We start from the raw sequence: 17,415 nt of genomic DNA, 5'->3' as shown, positions 1-17,415 counted from the left end.
TGATGAGGAGGTTCATGGAACTTCATGGAAGAAAACTACATGAGGCAAAGAAGGAGGAGTATGCTACAAGGATCCCCAGAATTCCCATTACCCCCCCCCTATGTGTGGGTTTCTATAGAGGGTCAAGAAGCCATCAAAGCCCTCCACATACACATGATTTACAGGGACAAGCTTATGGCCTATATAAAGCATGCATCCCTCTTCCAACAGCCACTACCAAATTCTCTTGGAGGTGAATTGGAGCTATTATTCACAAAGGCAGTATTACCTTCGGGGTAGGATAACATAGATGGAAAGAGAGCTAGGATGGATACACACACCCAAGGGAGGAGTGCAAAACTTAGGAACCAAAACCCTTGGTATTTGACTCAACCGCCCACTCCTGCATGGACCCTCATTGCCTCTCCCTTTGAGTCATCAAGGAGCTACTCCACAGTCAATTGCAACTCGATGACCCCTAATTGTACCCCACCCTCAATATCCATTGTGAATGCAGCCCCATCAAACATGCCTACTGCTAGTAGACGATCTATATACACCCCGCCGCGACATGTGCCCAATCAACTAAAAACCTCTTATATTCTTGATTGCAGGAGCTAATAACCAATGATGAAGTTGGGAGGAGAAGATAAACCTAGCACCAACCTACCACACAAACCCCCCCCCCCGTCCCCCAATTATATCACCTTAAATACCTGAAATATCATTTAAATTTTAACTCAGTAAGAAGATTCCTTAGTCCTTTTGTATATGGACTGAATACCAGGAATGTATTTAAGCTAGCTTGTTCTGGATGGTCTTTTATGGAGTCTATCAAAGATAAAGTCTGTAATGCCAAATCAGTTTTTTGTTTTGAAACACAACACATATTCCTATGCATAACTGTACACAGAGGTTTTTTGGAAGAAACTCAACATGTGCTAACTTAAGATCTTTCTAATATGGATCCCTATATTCTCAAAGTCTTTCATAAATGGTTAAACCACGTATCTACCCATCCTTTATGCATTGACAGAGAAAAAGAAGAACTATGGACTTTCCTCTTTACTTTAATAACCGAAAAAGTGATCACCTTAGAACACCCTATGGATACCATTAAATTTTTTTTTGCCACATTAACTTACAAAGGCCAAAGCCTATCAAGCAGATCCTAAGCCTAGATAACGAGATCAGTCAAATTAGAAGAAACTTCTTTGTCACATGCTTAGACAAAGATCCTAATAACCCAATGTTGGTATGCAAAGCATATATGATACAGCAACTCAAGCTAAGGCTAGTAGGGACTAACTTTATCCCACATAATGAAACCCAAATGAACGCCCTACAAAGAAAATAACTTACATGTGAACCATTTATCGTCAAGAATGCACATCCACTATCCTACCTAATGGCCACATATAAAGTCCCAAAAGGCCTTTAGATGGATAACAAATGGAGCAAACTTTTGCTTCTTTGAGTTATCTTTACTCTTAGTGTGCATCATAAAAACATTCATCCTTGGGATCAAAAGGAGAGCATTCAAATTAAACCAAAAAGCTCTTCTATGCCATAACATAAAGATTCAATGTTGGTGGATTATAAATTCATTGTATGATGTAATTTTAAACCTACTACAACAGCTAGTGCCATTTTCTCTATTGACATTAAAAAATGCTATGAGAATATCCCACATGAAGGGGCTATTGGACTTAAACCTAGAATAGCCCAACTTATTACATATGCTTATGAACAATTGCACAACAAGTACCTATTTAAGAAATTACCAACAGATTGTCTCACTGGAAATTGGTTTAACATAGAATACAAAAAAGGTATCTCCATTACTAAACAATAAGCCATCTTTATTGATTCTTGGTTGATAGACAAAATGATTGTCCAATGTAATGGCCGAACCTACAAAAAAATGAATGGCATTCCAATGGGACTAGCTTGCTCACCGGTATGGTGCAATCTCTACCTACACTCCCTAGAATATGAATACATATCAATGAGATTACAAGAGCCAATGAGTAGACAAAAGCTTACACTACTACAAAATGCTTTCAGATACTTTGATGACATATTATGGGTTGACAATCATAACCATACCTTTTTTCTTCAACGAGATCCAATTTACCCCCCTTGTCTAGCAATTGACCACAATGCAGCATCATTTAAAGATGGGATAGGAAATAAAACCACATTCCTAAGCATGAAATTTGAGATTGTAAATGCCAAATTAGAAAGAAGAAAAGTGGATAAGGATTGTATGTCTCCAATGAAAATCTTCAAGTGCATTCATAGAGGCATAATTAACATAGTCCAAGACATTAAGAAGCTTGTGCAAAACTTTTGTGCCAATGGTTTTGAAAGAGTCGGACTATGGAGGCTAGTAAAGGGTTACCTACTCAACTATCAATCAGAGACCCATGATACCTCAAAAATCTTACAAGTGCTCAATGGTGGGCACTAGGTCCCTGTGGGGGCATAGTGCCCCCTCTGGGACCTCTTACAAAACTTCACTATGGGAAGGAAGGAGGGCCAATTTTTCATAGTAGCATAAAGGAACTTCTTGGTGGGGCCACTAGCTTACTACTTATAAGGGAAATCCTACAAAACTTGGTTTAAACCTAATAAGAGTGCTTTATAGAGGTAAATGGGTTTAGGATACCAAAGGTACCTGCACACAACACCACATGTGCGGAGTACTCCAATACCTTGCATGGCGGTAATACCCCACTACCTTTCGTCCCCCATCACCCCACTTACCCATAACAACTAAAGAAAAATAACTACCCCTCGACTATGGACTTACCAACCATATGCTACTTAAAAGGAACCCTCTAAGCCCAAGGATAGTAGAAATTCTCCTTGGCCCCTACATTGCCACCCACTCTCCAGCCATGGCCAACCAGGTCCCTAATATCCTCAACTCTCCCTATGTGGACATCTATAACACATGCTTTAACCTATTGACACCTGCACTCCATAAACTAATCGTAGTGCTCTTGGTTTATGATGGATGCAAGTAACAAGATTGAAGCTTGCATAGCCGGGAGTTTTTGGATTACTTCAATGGGAACACACTTAAGTTTTTGTACACAATGGTCTTCTTAATGAAAGTGTCACCTTTTTCTTGCCATACTATATATTGAATTCAATAGTGTAGTCTTTAACTGTTTATTGCTCTCACACACACACACACACACACACACACACACACACACACGAGCGTGCACATGCGCATTTCATTCATGTGTTTGAAATATGGAAATGAAGTAACACTCTGAGTACTTGTCATGTAAATAATTTTTAGAAGAAAAAACCTACAAAATTGTAATGCTCAATTTTTTTGATGCAAAATAACATTGAATGTTGAGACAACATGACCACATAGGTGATAGACACATTATTAACTTCTTTTTGGATGTTGGGACAACACAACCATACATAGAGAAAACACATTCTTGAATAGACAAGAGCATGCAAAAGGCAAACTAACATATGTACACACAAGTTCGTGCAATCAAATAAATAAAGACAATGATTTTTTAATAGCCCAAAAAAAAACCATTGTCGTGGGAAGAGGAGACTGCCAAAATAGGCAACATGCATCGCCCAACTTGTAGAGAAGCCAAAGGAGATCTAACTTATGAAATAATAAAGCCTCTCTTAGAAGTTCCTTTTGTAGTATAGTTATCAATTGGAGAGTTGTCAAAGAGTGTAGCATTATAGACCTAGTAGCATTGCTAAAGCTTCTCTCAAAGGTTCCTTTCAAAGTATAGCTTTTCTTTGGAGATTTGTCAAAGAGTGTAGCATTGCAAACATAGTATAGTCTCTTATTCTACCATTACATTCGCCTTACACTAAAGTTACCCTTCTCAATGAAACTTATGACAAATTTTCCCTTGCTCGTATAAATATTTAGACACACTCATGGATAGAGACCTATAGCATTTATATGTCTTCTTGAAGTGCTCAAAGTATTTGAGATAGTGGTTGAAGGCTCCTTTGATATGAAACCTATATTCGACTTTCTTGGCCATCCAACATATGAATGGGGATATTGGTGTACTCAGAGGGCTCCCCCATAGACCTGCTAAAAGCATACGGATGACCTTTATCAACTTAATAGGCCCATGATGGTGGCCTACACTATCCCATAACAACTAAAATTTAAACAAAAGATAGATAAAGACCAAATCATTATTGACTTACAAATGCTTTTAAAAAAGTCGTAGTAAAACTTAGAGCAAGTACTCAACTTTGAACAATCCCAAGAAGAATAAAACATCACAAATACTTAATATGAGAATCAAACCCCACATAACACAACCAAAAGACAAAAGTACAAATCCTAATGTAAGCTAATGAGAAACTAGAACATACCGTCCCTATAAGAGGAAAAATATTGCCAAGCTAGTACAACGTTGAAAACTTGACAGCATGTTACTTTACTACTTGTCTAGATAGGAAGAATAGATAGTCACCATCATCATGCATAGCCTAGACAACAACTACACCATCCCTACTCACATCATGAGTGCCCAAGAGTAGGTGCAAGTTCGTATAGAATTCGTTCATTATTAGTAAATTCTAGAAAACCAATGAAGTAAGTTTATCACACTCTTGAAGTGATGGGCGTACTCAATCATGAGAAAGGCTAGCAATTGTAAAGTAAGAGTAAAATAACTAAAGGCTGATTGCATATCATGAAATCCGGATGAGGATGACACTTATACATTGTACATGGTTTTGTCTCATAGGCCAGTACAAGACGTTGATAAAATCTCTCTCTCTCTCTCTCTCTCTCTCTCACACACACACACACACACACACACACACACACACACACACAAACTGCTTGTAATTTACAAATGCTGGGCATTCACACCCACTAAAGTTTTGTGCAGTTTCCTCAATTCCCACTATCAATACAACCTTGCTCATTTACAATTGTGTGTGTGTGTTTTGCTTGCTCCCTCACTGGCTCTTCTTCAAATTGAAATATAATGTCTGTTCAAGCTACATAACAACCCACCATTACTTATTAGAACCTCTCCGGTTATGTGATCACAATTTGATACCTTTGGAGGCATTGCCTTTCACCAATCGAGGTAAAATCCATTCGAAAAGCTCCTTCTTATGCATTCTCTGCAGTCTGTTTTGTCCATACTCTACTAACAATTTCCATACATCACCAACAAGCCATCTTTCTTTGATTATGATGTCAGAAACCTGTGAAAAAGCCCATTACAAGTCATTATGCCAACTTCCTCATCACTCCATTGTATTACATGAAATAAGGAATCATGGACAGCTCAAGACCTTTTGTAGCATCTTCCCATGAGGACTACCGAAAGTGAAATAATGTAGGAAAGGCCGCCCTGCCTGAAAAGACGAACATTGAAAAATTAACCACATAGAAGTTTATGGAAACACAGCTAATGCAATTGGTGGTCAATGTGGCTTAACTATACTTTCATTTGATTACATTTTATACGTTGACCCATATTATTCAACCGTATTATTCAATGACACGTTAGCTTATTAAAATCTTCGTATATTACTTACACATCAACAATACATATATTGATGGATATACATATAGATCGATACCTTATTGATCGTAATGTACATCTATCAATCTATATAAAAGTAGAAGTTTTTGCCTCCGGAGTACAACTCACCTTCACACAAACTGCAAGGCTAACCCCGAGCAGTGCAAGGTAGAGAAATTTTAGTAAGAGCTATATCTTTGATAGTTTCCTCTTAAACAAGCCTACAGTGCCTATTCTTGGTAGTCTGCCTGTCCTAGAGGAAAGGTTCTAATCCAAAACTTAACCACCCTTCCCACTTCAGTCGAACTGTTAGCGTGAAAATTTGTGGCCATTACAATTTGTATGTGCAAAACACTATAAAGCCACAGACTAATCCATGCATTTTAGAGGTCTACTAGACTGTCAACTTCTAAGTGCCACTGGCAAGAGACAAAAAGCTTACATCAACCGCAAAGCCAGCAAACTCTAGGATGGCACTACCATTATGTCTATAGGAACAGCAAATGCCTGTTCCAGGCCCTTGCCGCACATACCTGCCCATAGGATGTTCCAAAAATGTCGTCAGCCTTGTGCATTTCATTCTGCATTTCAAACAAAGCATTCTGCCCTGTTCCAGTATCGTTCTTATTGTCCAGGGCTAGTTCCAATATTGTAAAGCGGCCAATAATATAAGTTTTTACAGGGTTTTGTAGATAATGTTCACCCTTTTTGGGCATTTTCTGGGGGCCTTGAGGCCATTAAACCCTAGCTCCTAAATAGAATCTTCATTTTTCAATCTCCCTGCCTCTCCCCTTTCCCTCCCCCATTCTCGTTCCCGGACCTGTTCCACATTCCCATTTCCATTTCCATTCCGCATTCCATGTTTCTATACGAATCTGCTACCAAAAAGAACCTTTGCTCTCTTGCTTGGCTATCAAAGCAAGGCATCAACCACAAAAACAAAAGATTAGCACTGGAATTTTTTCCTTTTTCAGGTTCCTCCCCAAGAAACAGATTCTGCTTTTGGTGCTTTGCCTTGCTTAGTGGGCGCCTGGCCCAGCTTCCATATGGATCAGTATTGCACACAGAAAGGACGCACTTTATGATTGTTCTCTTACTGTTTTGAAGCAACATGAGAAGTGGCTAAATCTTAAGAAGATGGATAAATCATGATCCGTAGGTCATAGTTTCTAAAGATGGGTTCATTTAGTGTCAAATTGATGGGCTAAAAGATAGAATATAATCCTGTCTCATTTACACACTAAAATGACCGACCATGTTTAAAACTTTTGACACTAGAATGAATAAGCAGTGTCTTGCTCTTTCATGATATTTTGGTATTATGAGCTTTTAAGAAACTTTTCACTCATCTAGTGTCAAATTATTTTAGTGTCAGAAAAAGTGATCTTACTGTATCACACCAAAAGTCTACCATACCCAAAGGTACTTTCTGGGATTACACCTATGCACTTCTCTGTTTCCCCATGTGGGTATGGATGGGCTTGAATTCTTGAGAGCTTGAGCACTTTCCCTTTGGTTGGCATCCCAGAATCCCAAGGGCCCATTGCTAATACATGGTAAGCTTGAGCTTGAGCACTTTCCCCTGATTGGCATCCCAGAATCCCAAGGGCTCACCCATAATCCATAATACATGGCTAATACTTAGAAAGGAGAATAATTGGTGATGCCTTAATTTTACTTGATTAGAATTCAAGCTGATATAATCACATAGCCCATGCAACCACTTTGATGCCCATTTTGTGTGCCACAATTGTTTTGGTTTCTAAGCTGACATGTTCAATCAATAAAGGAATTTTTTTTCACACCTTGCAACATTCTTTCCAGGGAAACGTCTGTGTGAGTGACGTTTTGTTTGAATTTTGAGACAGGGTGGTGGAGCCTGAAAACAAACCTGAGAAGCAGCCATCCACTGTAATAGACTCTTGAGCTCCACATCACCACCAAATGCACCACAGCCCCAGTTTCCAGTAGCAATGCCCATTGCAATTTCTGATTCAGAGAATGTGTCAGAGTTTAAATGGACATTATGAAGCTGTTTTATCACAGTTGTATTCTCATTGTCGCTTCTAGTATTGGTTATGTCGGCACTAAAAGCAGCATGGTCCTTATTCTCATCCAAATGCAAGCTGTTGCCCTCTGCCACTTCATGGTCCTGAAAAGAGTTGAACTATTTTAGCAGATTTCTCCAAACACAAGCAAATCCAGATCAAGCAGTGCACATCTCCAGAGCAGGAAAAAGCATCACATGTCATGAAAAGATGGAGGTGACGGCTAACGTAAAGAAAACCTACTTGAAGTTCTAAATATGGAGATCTACTGACATCAGTCAGCACTTGATTTGGAAGGCATGTCAGCTTTTGGTTTAAAAACCCACAGAAAGCCTTATTTGTCTCCCTGCATGCAATTCCACGTTGAGCTTAAAATGGCCTTAAAGATGAGAAACTCCATCTATACTCAACCACAACAAGATAGTCACAAAATTTTTGAGATGTTTCAATGAAAACTTTTTGAGACACTGAGAAATAACTGCAAAATTTTCCACTGGAAACAACAAATTGCATGGAAGCAACTATGGCAAGGAAGTAGTACTTGTGTGCGTGCGTGCGTGCGTGCGTGTGTGGGTGTGTGTGTGTGTGTGTGTGAGAGAGAGAGAGAGAGAGAGAGAGAGAGAGAGAGAGAGAGAGAGAGAGAGAGAGAGAGAGAGAGAGAGAAATGAAATGAAATGAAATGTTATATTAACGTCTTCAAAAGGCCAGAGTGACCTATGAGACCAAACTGATACAAAAGTGGTGAATCTGTTACAATGTCTGAAAAGTGTGAAAGTGTGAAAATAAATGCAAAAAAAAGAAAAACTAAATACAAAGTATTAGATAAACTTCTTAGGAGCATTCTGGGTGTCTGGCTAGAATGATTCTAATCCTTTGTTGTAGTCTCCTCCGGTGAAGTGTGCTTCTGCATCTCGGTCGTGGTCGTCTCGATTTCCTAAGCTCAATCGCCCTGTCAATGAGGGTGCCTTTAGTATGAATGTGGGTACTCCTTTGTGCTCGCTGCTGGCCTCTTGCTTCTCCTTCCATTCCTGCTTCTCTCGATCCGAAGAAATCTGTGATCTGCCTCTGAGGCTGTAGTGCTCTTTGTCTTCTCATTAGATTATCCCTGTGCCGATGTAGTTCCAGTAGGTACAGGCCTAAGCACCTTTGATTTGGTATTGCATGACTCTATCTAGAGGTCCAAAGCCTTCTTTAAATAGCCAATGGAAACGCCCACGTATCTCATAGTATACGGTGCAATGGCATATGTAGTGTAATTCTGTCTCCGGCTCCATTCCGCATAACTTGCAAATTCTGCTCTCAGGTGGGATTCCCCTAAATCTGCCAAATTCGATTTCCAGCTGGTGTGAGAATGTACGAATCTGACCAATAGCACATCTCAAACCATGAGACAGGTGGGTATCCATGTAGCTTGGGCGAATCACAAAACCATCTTCAGATAGCTGTAGGAAGTTTTCTTTGTAGTCGGCCATCTTCGTGCCCAATTCTTGTGTAGGGTCTACCCATGTCCTCTTAGTGTCCAACTGTATAAGATCCTGGCGGATGATTTTATTAATCTCCGTTCGTGTGATTGCCAGTGATGGAGCCTCAAGAGAGTATTGGAAGGGGGGTAATCTTTCCATACTGAACCCGTGTCTCTGAAACCACGAGGACAGTTGCGCATACCAGCATGATGTATCTCCTTTCATTGCTAATTGTCGACAGGATTCGAGGGCCAATCTAGCATATCGGCCATTATTTGTATCCCATAAACCATGTATAAAGGACACTGATCTAGTAAGAGCTTCAATTTCTATCGAAGGGGCAGCTAGTTCCGCTCGGGTAATCGCGTGTGGTACGGAGGCCTTGGCTCTAATCATTCGGGAAATCATACATACCAAAGGTCTCTCCATTGACTTCCAATTATCCTGATCCACATATGGTCCCCAAATTTGGACCCCATAAAGCATAGCCGAAGCCACCACACTATCAAAGAGCCAAAGTTTTGTTCGTGGTTCCTGAAACTGCACTCGTGAACACATCCTCTCCAACCCTCCCAAGGCCGTAGAGGCTCTGGACAATCTAGCATCCGCTGCTTCCTTAAGAGTAAACTTCGGTCCTATAAATACCACACCAAGGTATGTGTATGCATCTGTGTACTCTACTGTATCCTGGCCATATGCAAATGTAGGTGCCGATCTCCTAACCCACTGCGGTGTGGTGTTAAACACCATAACTTTGGTTTTACCCAAATTTACCGACAGTCCGCTGTCCTCCGCGAATTTATGTAATGCATCTAATTGCCTCTGCATTCCATCTGGTGATTCTGCTATCAATACAATATCATCTGCATACAACAACAGAGGGATCCATGACCCTGCAAGTTGAGCATCTCTGTCACCCTCTCTATCAATGTAATCTGATACCTCATCTAGATTCTATATACATACCAAATAAAGTAGGGGACAGTGGGCATCCCTAGGGGCTTTACTCCAACGGTGGAATGAACGATGTCGGAGTCCCCTTCTGGAGTACGTACATAACCAGTTACTGACCCATATAAGGCCATGATCCCCCAAATAATCTCTTTGGGGACCCCTAACTCTTGCATTCTGCGCACCAATCTGGCCCTTGGTACTGTATCAAAAGCTTTCTGAAAATCCACAAAGCAACAATACATCCTTCTCCCGCTTGCTCTTCCTTCCTCAATAATGGCTCTGAGCGTAAGAATATGATCTAAAGTGGAATAACCCCTCCTGAATCCAGCTTGCCCTGTTGCCCTTATGCCCTCATTCTCTGCCCATCTACTCAATTTTTGTTCCAGAATGGATGTGTACAGTCGGGTCAATGTGTGACCCACCATAATGGTACGGTAGTTCCCAGGTATCATAGGATCCCCTGACTTGAAAATAGGTACGATAGTAGATAATTTCCAAGATTCAGGTAATCCTTCACACATGACCCGATTAAACAGACGAGCAAGGACTTCTGAAAGTAGATCCCTTGCATGGATCAGATGTTCTGCTACTAAACCCTCATGATCATATGCTCTTCTTGTCTTCATCTTATCAATGGCTTTTTCCACCATTTCCGTAGTAAAGAAAGTATTGGTAGCAGGGCATGGCTCTAGCGGATCTGGTAATGGAGGCTGTCCGAATACCGTATATAATGATGTTACATATTGAGCCCAAATCTCAGGAGAAGTAATTGTCGGAGGCGATGAGTGCTAGTGAAATAAACGCCAGGCCTCATGTGAGTCCTGACTCAAGAAGAGCTGATATAAATCCTTCTCCAGTTTGGCTAAAAATGCCCTTTTCTTGCGACGTACTATATGCCCAAGAGCAATCCGAGACTGCTTATATGTGATGATCCCAAGTGTAAGCTCTTTCTGGACCCGGGTTCTCGTCTCTCTGCATTCCTAGTCGTACCAACTGTTTTGAGGCATGTTCCCAAATCCTCTCTTCTGATCAGGCTGAGTATGTGGGTATGCCTCTTGTGCTGCTCCATGTAGTATCTCTGTTAGCTGAGAAGTAATCTCCTCTACAGTATATACTGGCTCGGCTGCCCACATCCTACTATAGATCTGTTCCACATGGACTGAATCAGTCTCTGGTGTGAAAGTATATCTTGTGTGCGTCTTCTTCCTTTGTACTTGAGAGGCATTGTATTGGAAGGAGATTGATAAGGTCAAGAGAGCATGATCCACCGCAATCCCAACCGGTCTGGGTCCCACCTTAAAGTCCTCGATACTAGAAATAAAGCTTGGTGAAGTCATGACATAATCTACTGTGCTGGCCCCATGCCTGTGCGGGAAGCATGTGAATCCCCCAGATAAAGGGAAATTCTCTAGACCATTAAGTATGGCCAAACCATGTGTAGTTGCCATCTCCATGAGATGTCTCCCATATTCAGTGTGTTCTTTATCCTGTGAGTTTCTAGTAAGCCCCTCCTGTGATAAATCCACTTCTCTGAGCATTTCCTCAGAAGTATCATAGAATACTGCTTGAGATTTGGCCGTTCTGGCATTAAAGTCTCCTAAGAGAACGATGTCTCCATCTCTAGAGAACTCCCATATGTCATTATTCAATATGGAGAAAGGGGACTGTCCTTTAGGTGAGGAGTAGACTGATGTACTTGGAGGGAAGTAGCATATAGCGATATATAGAAATCTACCTGTCTCGGCTCTCATTCTCACCCACATACCTTGCTTGTTCATCTTTCCTGATAATCTGTAGTAGTGGTTTCAGCTCCTCTTTAAATAAGACTGCTACTCCTCCTGAACCCCGGCTACCTCGTAGAGATCTCTTGTCTGGTCGACGAGCTGTTTCCCATAAATACCCCTTCACATGTGGCATAAGCTGTCCCGGTATTGGTGTGTCTCTGAATAGAAAACTATGTCTCTGTCCCTAAAGCTGTCTTCAAAGGCACCTACATCTAGCCTATATGATCCATTACAATTCCACGCCACTATGCGGAGCGTCACCCCATAGGTCTTGCACCGTCATGATGAGCGCTTTTCCAGAACCACTACTTTCCCTCCTCTATAAAAGGCGATTTTCCCCTTTTCTCTTGCTGCCCTGATCTCTGGCATCAACTCTTGCATGTGTGCCACTTGTGCCAATGTAAGGTCATCTCCCAGGAAAATACCGGTTTTCTTAAGAGTTGACCTCTTCTTTAGAAATTCTTTCCTTATTTCTATATTCGGGAAGCGGAGAATAAGTGCCCTATCCTTTACGTTTCCCTTCTCATCGACTCCTTTCTTGCCCACTCTCCATGCACTTATGTGAGTAGGCTCTGTGATGCCCATGCGTTGTAGCAGTTCCCTCACCTCTTCATCTACATTCTCTTTGTCCTTGACTCCTGTGACCCGCACATGCAGAGCCCAATTCTTCCTTTTCTACTCTTCCTCAATGGTCATATTAATAATGGTGGAAGTAGGTGTGGTCTCAGGCATCTGGGCCTTCCCTTTCTTCGCATCCTCAATCCATTTCTCTGCTTCATCAACCTTTTCTTGTGTCTTAACAAGACGTTCCGCCCATGAAGATGCCGTTTTCGATTTCTGTTCATCTCCTTCCCGTAGAGCTTTCATCTGATCCTTCATGTCCTCGAGCTCCTTCAACACCGAAGGTTCGTCGTCTCCCTTCTCCTTAGTTGCAGATTTGCAAGCCGCAAGTTGTCCTTTTAGCTCCTCGATTATTGCATCTTTTTCCTCCATGTGCTTTTCCATATTTGTTCTCCATGCTTCAAAACTTGCTACTGCCTCATCGAGTTTCTTTTGCATAACGCATTCTATTACATTTACTTCAGCCTTGATTAGGTTTCGTAATTCCGTTTTCACGATCTGAATTTCCTCATTCTGTATCCCCCGGATCTCTCTTCTTAGTTCTCTCATCATGTCTCCATACATGGAGTTCCTGTAGCTCTCGGCGTTCGCGTGCATTTCCTTCCTGATGTCATCCCTCATATAGTTTAGCTCTGATTTGAGCATCACCTGGACCTTCTCCATCAATAGCTCATCATGTATCCTGGAGGTTTTCCCAACGCGTAAGGATCCTGGTGATAGTACAGTATCTCTGTTTCTCCGTTTGAAAGTAGCCGTTGTTTTTTTTGGGGTGGTGTAGCTATCTACACCCGGCCCTTCCCCTTCAGTAGGTGGGTCCATCGAACCCGAGCCCCAAATCTGGGATAGGGTACTAGGGTGAGGGATTGAGAGTATGGCAAACTTAACCAGTTTACCTTAAGGCCTTAAATCGCTTTAAATTGGACGCAAAGAGAAGGCTTAAAATCTCTTTTAGACTTAAAGTTTACCTTAGGGCTTAAAATTGAAATAAACTTAAACGTACGGGCTCTTGACTTCCTACGCGTAGAGCAGTTGGGGCGACTCTTGGCCTTGCTACGCGTAGAACAGCTTGACGTGCTACGCGTTGGACTGCGCGGGACAGACGTGCAACGCGAGCCTCAGGGCAATGTGAGCGCGAGCCTAAGGGCGGCATCAGCAGCCCGCCATGGTCTCCTTCTCGCGCGCAAAGAGCAAGGGCATCAGCAGCCCGCCATGGTGTCCGTCACGCGCACAAAGAGCAGGGGCAGCAGCAGTCCTTCACGCGCGCAAAGAGCAGCCCGCCCTCAGCAGTCCTTGACGCCCTCAGCAGTCCTTCACGCCCTCAGAGAGAGCTGTGCGCTCAGCCTGCCATTCTGAGAGAGAGAGAGAGAGAGAGAGAGAGAGAGAGAGAGAGAGAGAGAGAGAGAGAGAGAGAGAGAGAGAGAGAGAGAGAAGAAGAAGAAGAAGAAACATGAGCACTCTCAATCTTGTCGAAAGAGAGAGAGAAATGAAATGAAATGTTATATTAACGTCTTCAAAAGGCCAAAGTGACCTATGAGACCAGAAAGTTACAATGCGGTGTATCTGATACAAAGTCAGATTAACAAAATAAATTAATCTAGGATAACAAAATACAAATAATGCGGGAGAGAGAGAGAGATGAAATGAAATGTAATATTAACGTCTTCAAAAGGCCAAAATGACCTATGAGACCAAAAGGTTACATTTGGTGAATCTAATATCAGGTCTGGGTACAAAAAGTACAAAGAACTGAAAAGAAAATAGTTGGTAGGGGTGGGGTGAAAGCTGATACAAAGGGAAGACAAAGGGTGAGCTGATACAATGGAGCTCTCTGACAGTCGAGGCATCATATACATATACATCAGTATCCGGGACGGCTCCTATGTCGCGCCAGTATGGTATGAATCCTCTGTCGTAGTCTGTGTCGATATCGAGAGGGCCCTCTCATCCGTGGGCGACGGGACCGCCCCAACTCTATCGCCCAATCAAGCAGTATGCCTCTGGTACCTCTCGTATTGTTATGCTATGGGGGCTGCTTGAACTCCTCTGTCTGTGACTGAAAGAAATCTGTGATCTTCCGCTGGCGCTGGATCTCTCTCATTGTCCCCCTCTTCAAGAGGTCCTCTCTGTGTTTGCGAATCTCCAGTAAGTATAATCCGAGGCATCTCTGATCCTCGTATCTCATGACTATAGAAAGTGGCCCAAAACCCTCTTTGAATAGACAGTGAAAGCGGCCTTGTATCGCATAGTATACTAGGCAGTGACATATGTAATGTAGCTCTGTCTCTGGCTCTATTTGGCACACCTGACAAATCCTGGACTCAGCGGGTACTCCTCTAAATCTGCCTGTCTCGATTTGCAGCTGATGTGAGGATGTGCATATGAGAATTTAGCAACAGACCCAGACAGGTTCTGTCAAGAAGCGCAGTATCCTTCACCTTTTGGGAGGCATTTGCCCTTGCATGTCTCCGAGGAGAGGATCTTGTGATACTCCTCGATTTTGAGAAGGCATAAGACAGAGTTGATTGGGAGTTCCTGAAGGGCACTTTGTGCAGGATGGGGTTTTCAGATACTTGGATTAGAGGAGTGTCAGCTCTTTACAGTTGTGCGCACAAATAGGTGCTTTTGGCAGGGGAGAGAGGGGAACACTTCATGCTAATGAGTTCAGTTAGACAGGGCTACCCTCTTGCCCCCTTCCTTTTTCTCTTCTATGATGAGGTGATGAGCAGATTTTTGACTTCACAACAGGTTGGTTTCCGTGGATTAGAGCTTCCTATTAGGGGAGACGAGCTGTTGGACGTTGAGTTTGCTGACGACTCACGCATGTACTTAAGAGGGTCAGGAGGCCAATCTCCATAGGTGTGACCAGGCTCTTGATATGTTTTGTTGTGCATCTGAAGCACTGATCAACTAGAGGAAGACGGTGGCTTTTTGGGTTGGCAATGCTCCCACGCCGATTGGTCACCTGGAGAGGGCTTCAGGTGAATCCCCTAGGGAATCATGTATGTTACTTGGGCTGTCACGTTGGTTTGGATCTGTCTTCACTCTCTTTAGCTAGCAAGGTTATAGTCGTCAACCAAGTGCTTTTGGCTACTATGTGGTACATCACGTCTTGCTGGATCTTCTCAAGCTCCTGCATTAGCCAGCTGGAGAGGCTGATCAAGAACTTTTTGTGGTCAAGGCACGACACCCAGTCGACCCGGGCCAAAGTGTCCTGGCAGGTCATCACTTTACCATGTTCTCATGGAGGGTCGAGAATTATCGACCCAGCACGACAAAGCAGAGCCCTCCTTGAGATGGTCAGAGGACTTCTTATAGGGGAGGAGCCCTGGAAGGAGTTGTTGCTACATCAAATTCATGCCCAAGTCCCACATACGGGCGACCCTTGGAGCCCATCCATCAGGTGGATCTTCACAAGGATGCGGAGAGTTGCTGAGTTTGGAGGACTACTTAGCTGCGAGCTTGCTTAGGTCCTCGGAGCGGCCTTGAGCAACACCAACCCACATGCATTGAGGAGCCTACACTCAAGCTCGCTAGAGAGCTCATCCCATAGGAGTGGAGCAATGATAGAGAGTGGTGTTGGAAGCTCATCTGCCACCTGGCACTTGGTTCATTTGGCGGGTCTACTGCTTTCGCATTTTCGAGGCTCATGTTATCCCTCTAGCACAGACTGTTCGTGATATCTGGCTAGAGCTGATCCATACATTTCGAGGTCAGTTTGAGAGACTTCAGGGAAGCTCCGACTGCATGCGAGAGCGCCGCGAGGCCTGCCTATGACAATGGCGCCCTGGGCCCTTCTTCACCATGGTCCATGGGGTGCCTAGATGGCATAACGGCCACCAATGTGGTTGTTTCTTCCTCCCATCTCGTGATTTAGCCCTCATTGTATATATCTTGTCTTTTCAATGGGGGAGTCTCCCTACGCTTTGATGTAGTCCTCTATAGCTAGTCCTCTATAGCAGAGGCTCGTTGTAGCCCTTTGGGCAGTTCTCTTAACCAATAGAAGGATCTTTTTCTTGGAAAAAAAAAAGATCCAAATGAAGCATGTCTGTGTCTGTGTAACTCCAGCAAGAATAGCCCAAGGCATCTTTGATCAATGTAATCCATCACTCTCGACAAAGGGCAGATGCAAAGTCTATAGAGACAATGAAATCATATGTGCTTGATAGTATACTTGTAATGCTCCTCTATCTCTAGCTTTAAGTTGTACAGCTGGCATATCCGCTGCTCTGGAGGTACCGAAGTGTATCTTGTAGAGAAAAAGCGTCCTATGAAAAGAACTCCCAGATATACGTAGGACTCTACCTACTCAACCACTTCTTGACCATAAAATTGGCTTTGATGCACTCACCCACTTCGTGATGGTGTTAAATATCATCACCTTGGTCTTGCCAAGGTTCACAAACAAGTGCAAAGCTCCGTAATGCATCCAATTGTCTCTGCAGCTCCTCCGGTGAATCAGCTAGAAAATCATCCGCCAAAAGCAACACAGGTATCCAAGTGCCTGATTTCTATGCACCTCTATCACCCTCTATATCAATATAGACTGAAACCTCATCAGTATACATACCAAAAAGTGTAGCAGAGAGCAGGCATCCCTGCTTCACTCAAGCAGTGGACTGCACTATCCCTGATAGCCCCTCTGACACGGCACTCTACCTGTCACCGTCTCATAAAGTGCCAAGATACGCCTTGTAATCTTACTTAGAACAAGCTTTTCTCTTCAGAGCGAGATCCAAGACTAAAGAGGCTCACTGCTGCCTACGCACCCCCCCCTTCGCCTGCTGCCTTCGCGCCCCTCCCCGCCCCGCCCCCCCTTCACTGCTGCCTTCGCGCCCCCTCCCCTGCTGCGCGTGGGCTGTTGCTGCCGCGCGCTGCTCGCTGCTTGTAGCAGCAGTTTTCAGCCAGCACGCGCCCGCCACTGCCCCGCCTCTGCCCACCAATGCCCTCCACAGCCCCCGCCCCCCACTGCCCCCTCCCGCTGCCCTATCCCGCTGCTTATTTTCCA

At 43.2% G+C, this 17,415-nt stretch overlaps 1 pseudogene across 1 annotated transcript in view; it reads right to left on the bottom strand.

The window, feature by feature from the left end:
- Positions 1 to 4,643: 4,643 nt before the first annotated feature.
- LOC147437408 (poly(ADP-ribose) glycohydrolase 1-like) overlaps positions 4,644 to 17,415 on the bottom strand; it is a 105,824-nt pseudogene continuing 93,052 nt past the window's right edge. Inside the window, exons 8-11 of the transcript XR_015184857.1 lie at positions 7,832 to 7,934; positions 7,432 to 7,692; positions 5,308 to 5,370; positions 4,644 to 5,217 (exon numbers count right to left, since the gene is read on the bottom strand). The product of XR_015184857.1 is annotated as a poly(ADP-ribose) glycohydrolase 1-like (transcript). The remainder of the gene's footprint in view (positions 5,218 to 5,307; positions 5,371 to 7,431; positions 7,693 to 7,831; positions 7,935 to 17,415) is intronic.

This window comes from Adiantum capillus-veneris, chromosome 17 (genome assembly GCF_014529385.1).
Source record: "Adiantum capillus-veneris isolate H3 chromosome 17, ASM1452938v2, whole genome shotgun sequence".
NCBI lineage: Eukaryota > Viridiplantae > Streptophyta > Polypodiopsida > Polypodiales > Pteridaceae > Adiantum > Adiantum capillus-veneris.
The sequence above is the reverse complement of the archived record's forward strand: the minus strand, read 5'-3'. Positions and strand labels throughout refer to the sequence as shown.